Source organism: Bactrocera latifrons, unplaced genomic scaffold (genome assembly GCF_001853355.1).
Source record: "Bactrocera latifrons isolate USDA-ARS-PBARC rearing strain unplaced genomic scaffold, ASM185335v1 scaffold_379, whole genome shotgun sequence".
NCBI lineage: Eukaryota > Metazoa > Arthropoda > Insecta > Diptera > Tephritidae > Bactrocera > Bactrocera latifrons.
Window position 1 is genome coordinate 206,962 of NW_017537022.1, and position 7,130 is coordinate 214,091.

The following is a 7,130-nucleotide window of genomic DNA, read 5'->3' on the forward strand; positions in this document are numbered from 1 at the left end:
ATCGAAGTCCTCTTCGATGTCGGTTTCGGTCGGAGACGGGCTTCTCTTCCGTGGCGTCTTCGATTTGCCACGGCCTTTTTACTTCTTGGCTGCTGGTTCATCCGCTGCCTTCGTCAATTTTTGCCGCTTTTTCTCGGCCTTGTCACGCAGATCTGCGACAACCTCAGGCGATGTCAAAATCGTTGACTCCATTGTCTTGCGGCAAAATTTTGATTTCGGCGCAGGTGTGCCCAATTTCAACGGGCCAACCGATTTCAATGCATCACGGAGCTGTGGAGCCGAAACAAGAGACAACGACAATGATGCAGCACCAATTGTTGAAGCTGGGGCACTTGTCGATGCCTCCGACGTTGACACCTCCTCATTCGCAGCAGTCACAATGGCATCACCAGAGGTAAGAACTCGACGTTGATTGTCGGCGTCTTTCTCTTCGTCACCGAACAAATTTTCGCCGCTTAGTTCCGGAGCGACAAAGTCAACTTCAGTGAAAATTTGCGGGTTGCACGGGTAGATGCCAGTTGTTCGGCACTGATCGACAAGGAGCGGCACAATGATGCAGATCGAAAGTGACACCAATGTTGGACTTTTKCCRYGCATCATGCTTCACGGTCATCATGCCTTTAAATGGTGCAAATACCGCAACATCTAGCGGCTGCATTTTGTGCGTGCATTTCGGCGGAAAAGACAGCAACGTGATACCATGATCGAACGCCAAAAAAATCTCTTTCATGTTGACTCGGGGAAAGAGGAAGAATGGCGGTATAGACTGGCCACTAGCGCTGACGGATAAAGCCAAAAACACATTGGTGCCTTTTTCKGCAGATGTTGATGAGCCGACCTGCTTTTGTCCTTTGCGCGCGATGGTTTTGACAGGTCTGGTTGGCACGGTCGGGCACCCGGTTTCATCCATGTTCCATATTCGGTGAGGTTCAAACGGCGTCTTACCGAGAACGGATGAAAGGTTGGCAAAGAATGCATCGACATTCTCTTTGTTGAATCGSTTCGCACKRCTCTGGCTTACTTGCTCTGGTGTTCGCAGTGACAAATTTTTGTGGCGTTTCATGAACGCCTGTTGATTGTCAAATTCATACGCGAGCTTACGAAGCTCCATCAAGTCGCTGGCCTGGAGAATGTAGCTTATCAGCGCCTTCTCTTGTTCGATGTTGAAGATCTGAAATACAAAAAAAAAATTATTTATTATTCGATGAAAGAAAAAGAAAGAAACCAGCAGAACTCACTGTTTTTGTGCGAATCGTAGTGCTTTCAGCCAGAAAATTCTTCATTACATTGGCATTGGCAGTAGTAACGTCGATGCTCGCACCATCAAATGCTGCAATATAACGCATCAGGTTGGTCCTCGGAATTTTGTGTGCCGTCGCAGATTGTCGAACGCTGTTGTGATGTATTTTCACCGACTTGATCGCCTCCAAAATATTGTCGAAATCAACAATTTTCTCTTGTTTGGGATAGTAACGCGGCATAATGACTAAAAAAAATTTTTCGGAGCACGAAACTATCAGGAAATGTTGAAAAACTATTGTGTTGTTGAAATTCTGCACGAAAAATCACTTATACACTTCAAATATGTGAAGTTAGCAAATGTAAAAAACTATGTGGCCCGACATTCCCCGTAATAAGTGCCCCSAGATTCCCCAAACGCTCATATTTGCAAAATGGCGGTGGATAATGAACACAATGTAAATTCGTGCAAAATTTATTTTGTGTGTCGAAGGCTAAAGGCTCAACTAATRTTATAAACATATTTACCTGGATGAATTTATTGGAAAATGTGAAAAAAATCAACTGTACACAGAGTTGAAAAAAAAAAACTTTCGGAGTGTCGAATTTCTTTTTGTTGCGCACAGAGGTTATAACACGTGTTCACAGCTCGAGTGCTATATAGAAACTGAGCTTAATATGAGACGAGCCGATGACAGTTGGTTGCAGCTGTCAACCTATACTACGATATCCAACGAACATTTTTAAATATATATTTATATAAGTATATCTTAAAAAAGTTTATTTTTCTTAAACCTTAAACTTAAGTCGATGAAAGCGTCCTTAATTTCCTTTGCATCGTTAACATATGTTTGTAATAGGTAAAGACGCTTTGCATCGTCTTCCTTCAACGTCTCAGTTGTCTTTAAAAAATCATCCAGCATTTCCTCCATAACCATTATTGACGTTTTTTTCTGTTTTTGTATAGTATCGGTTGACGATGGCCGAACGCAACTACACGACGAAGAAGGGTCTTCGCCTGGGCTGGGAGCGGCGACCCTCCTTCCATATCGGCCTCCACATAGATTGGCTCCATATCAACTGAATATATGAAGAAATAAAAGTGTAAAGAAACATTCCCTTACCGTTTTTCATTTTATTACGAATTATGTTAAACTTAACCCTCTTCTTTTTCTCACATTTTTCCTTTTTTATTTATTTTGTATTTTTATTTATATTAACTGGTGATTTTTTGGTTTGTTATCTTTCTTGTCTGTTAAGTTTTCATGTTTTAAATTTTGACAGTTTGTAGTGTCAAAATCAGCTGCGATTAAACAAATGTGACCAACAGGTGGCGCAAAATCACAGTCGCACCCAGAGATTTAGAGTGGATCAGTTTTAAATCACTTCGATGAAATGGTTTGTAATTTCTGTATGGCGAAATCTTGATAAATTTATACGATTAGTGGGATAAACACCTCAACATCCGAAATCGTGTTATTAAGTGTCGGTCTGAACATGGTACAAGATGCTTTACAAAATAAACAGGACTTAAAAAAACAAAACAGAACAAATGGTTTTTTTCGGCAAAATCAATTTATTTTATTCAAAATAGTGTTTCAGCTCGTTGGCCGGTATTGCTGCCAGTATGCCGGTGCAAGCCTTTGAACGGTCTCTACGCCTGCATAACGCTTTCCTTTCATGGGCAAATGAATTTTTTCGAAAAGGAAGAAGTCGCACACTGCCATATCAGGTGAATACGAGGACTGGTTAAATGTTTAAAATGTGATTTTTGGTCAAATAGTCGTCCATCGAATGTTGGATTCTGAGCAATTTGTGGTCTTCAGTCAATTTGTGGGGAACAAACTGTGGACACACCTTTCGTAAGCCCAAATGTTCGGTGAAAACGCGATAAATCGATGTTTTGGAATGTTAGATTACATTTCCATGAATTTCAATGCTGATTTCGGTTGATTTTTGATGAATCACGCACAGTTTCATGGTCATGGCCCATTTTTATAGCCTTCTCACATTATTTAGGAGGTAAAATTTAATGTCTCTGGCGTAAATAAGTATTAATATATTGCATTATTAGTAGTTTTAACACTACCGTTATATGGGGAGTAATTTAGGTTATCTTCTTTTCACACTGTCGGCAGGAGTTCTTATATTGGCTGTTGTAGTTTTAGTAGTTTAGAAGATATGTGCATTCAACCTAGAAGAGAGCGGGTCTACGCCTACTTTTTCAAAATTTTTTGTCCACAGGTGCCCCTTGCTACTGTGATCTCCTCTCCAAATTACAGTTTAATTTAAAGGTATGTATATATATAACAGTATATCACTCGCGGTTGCTTTTCGGTTTTAAAACATCCGTAAGGTGACCAAAACTATATTACTCTGTTGCGAAATATTTTAACATTCATTATTCGAAGGAACAATGAAAGAATTACATTAATCTTATTTACTAACACATATTATACGTTATGGACTAACTTAATTTCATAAATATACTTTACTTAACAAGCGACATCGCCTCTTTCTATGGGCTCTGGGAAAGAAGATTCAACCTTTACGAGCCAAATTTTGTTGAGCGATGAGGCCCATTTCTAGTTCAATGGGTATGTAAAAAAGCAAAATTGGCGTATTTGGGATGAAGAGCAACTTCAAAAGATTCAAGAGCTGCCTTCATCCAGAAAAACAACAGTTTGGTATGGTTTATAGGAGGGTGTAATCATCAGTCAATATATCTTCAAAAATGATGCCGGTGAGAATGCAACCATCAATCGCGCCATGATAACCGAATTAAACAAGACGGCGTTACTACCCACACATCACGTCAATCAATGGATTTATCGCGAGAACACTTGGATGAGCAGATAATTTCACGTTTTGTACCGGTCGATTGGCTACTAACATCGTGTGATATCACACTGTTAGACTTTTCTGCGGACAATACCGTTTCCATTCAGGTTTTGGAGCAAAACAACACCACGCTTGTCATTCGCAGGGTACCAGAAATGTTCGAACGAGTAATTGAAAATTGACTTCACGAATGGACCATCTAAGACCTAGCTGCGGTCAACTTTTGAAATCAATAACCATAAAAAAACGAGTAAGGAAGGGCTAAGTTCGGGTGTCACCGAATTATACTCTCGCATGATACAGTGATAATCGATATTTCACTATCCGTCATTTACATATTTTTTTATTTTGCTGTAAAACTAATTAGATTAGATCAATTTGTGTACTTTGAGTATTGAATTGTATTTTCATTTATTTTAACTGTATTGATTTAACGATATTTTCGGTGAAAAATTAGGTTAGGTTAGGTTAGACACTGAGTTCTTCGTGTTCGATATCAGGGACCTTGAAAAGTTATAGTCCAATCACGACAATTTTTCCACAAGGGATACCTCAGCTCAAATACCGTATTTGTGTAAAGTTTTATTCCGCTATCATCATTGGTTCCTAATGTATATATTATACAGAGAAGGCATCAGATGGAATTCAAAATAGCGTTATATTGGAAGATGGCGTGGTTGTGAACCGATTTCACCCATGGTACATGTCATCAGGGTTTTATAGGTTAAGTCAAGACATTTCAAAGATATATAGGCGTCCCACGTTTTATTGCCAGATACGAGCTGTGTAGCGCTTTATACATAGCCGCGCAATTCAAAAGACAAAAAGGCGGAAGGTAGGTATTTGATAACCGTATATCTCACAGATTGGCCTACCTTTTCGCAATAGGAACTGGGTTAAACATATTTGGCACCTAAAGGCTTGAATACTTTTGGAACGATTTTAAAAAATTTTGCTTATAAGGTGGCACACTTCGTTTAGACGCAATTTCTGTTTCTTTGCCACTGCATTTGAGCAAAGGGATAATATAGGTTTGACAGACATCTACATACAACCTATATAACAACTTTAGACTAGAGTTGAAATGGCGTTAAAATGCACAATTTTGCGTATTTTCATTAAATTGGTTAAAAGAGGCCTAGGGGAATAACTTTTGTGATAATATGGATAAAGGCAACCGTAAGGACACAGATCCTAAAGAAAATGTGGACCTAAGCGAAGGAACATGATTTGTGATAAATTTCGTTTCAATATTTTTGTTAATGGCTAAGCTAAGTTTGTTTGGTATGACTTTGTTTGCTGTCAAAACTCTCCGCACCAATTTCAGCATGTCAAAGAATACATGTACAAAACAGCTTTATCCACACCTGAAACATATGTACATACATATGTATATGTACAAGTATGTTTATAATGTAGATGTATACATAGGTACATTAGTAATATGCGAACAATGAAACACTAATCTTTCTTCCGTTTCACTCATTATAACACCTTCAGTACAACCAAAAAATCTTTTTCTTGCTTCATAATCGAATCAAAGCTGTTCATACACAAATACCCTTGATAACAAATACCAGATCCATTGTGCCCTTCCCAATTTTAATATCCACACTCAACTGTATTTTTTCGCCAGGACACAAAAGGCTATTTAGAAGGCGATCACAGCAATTCTTCGAAATCAAAGGAATGACAATCAAAGCATTGGAAATAGGCGTCCCACGTTTTTATTCAAAACACACCATCGACAAGGCGTGTGCAAGTTATGAAGAGGACAAAGCAGCTCATAAGCCCAGTTAAATAACCATGAAGAGGAAGGGTGGATGTGCAAGCAAGCAGCATCTGAAGAGCCAAATTGATTTGTGAAGACGTGTGAAAAAAATATTTGAAACTCTCTATTTTTACGAATCCACTAACAAATTGCTATAACAGGCAAATATCGAAATGTTCCCGCTCTTGAACGGGGTGGGGATGTTGAGGCACGCATAGTACCCAGAGTACACAACGGAATTACAACACAATCAAAGCGAAAGACTAATGCGGCATTTAAATACGATTTAAGAGGAAGAAGAAAACGAAAAGAAAGTTCACAAGATACTCACACACATGTCTTAGATATGTATATTCGCACGTGAATATTTTGAATAAATAAAAAATGTTTTCTGAAGAGCGCGATGACTTTTTAGAGGGGAAGGATAAGGAAATACCAACGAGCTTGAAGAGAATATTGAATAAAATGGATACCAGCGAGCAGCAGCAGTGACAAAGCATTTAGCTATCAAGTAAAGCATAAAACGGCTTATTTCAATGCTCCAATAGCATGCAGCGCAATAAAAGAATTTTAAAATATATTCGAAAAATGAAAATACTCACATGCGGCACCTGTGTACATGCTGAAACACTACCTATACATATGTACTTACGTAGACTAACCGTAGCCCTTTCAGACCTATGCTTTTGATTCCTTCTAATTCTAATAGGTCTTAGGCTGAAAAATTGCTCCAAGAAATAAGACACAAAAATAATATTTGGTGTCTCTTTTATTGAAAAAAATTAACAAAAAGTCATGCCGAAAATTCAGTGCATTAATAGAAGAAAAAAAATGTTAGGTACTTCATTGCCTTAGGAATAAAATAGCTAATTAATAAGGAACATATTTAGTCTTTTGTGTGGTACTGTTCAAAACAATCCTTGTTTTTTGCTAGACAAAGGCTGACGTGGCATTTTTGGCGTTGTCCTCTTGTCCGACTACCGCAATTATTGCGGCAAACTCTAGGTGCCTCATCTGCGAATGAGGGCCAATGATCGTAGTGATCAAATCTTACGTCTTCAGGTGCGTCATGTGGTTGATACTTCGTTCCATACATATTTCCTCGACTTTAAACGGTTCGACATAGTCAGGAGCTTGATAATAACCCGGCAGTACTGTTCCCAGCTCCATTTGGAACGATAAAAAGGGCTTAACTTTGAACTTATTCAGGCCGGCTAATTTGGCATCTCGTTTAGACTCCATCCATGAGTTGAATACAGCCAGATCAAGAAAATGAAAA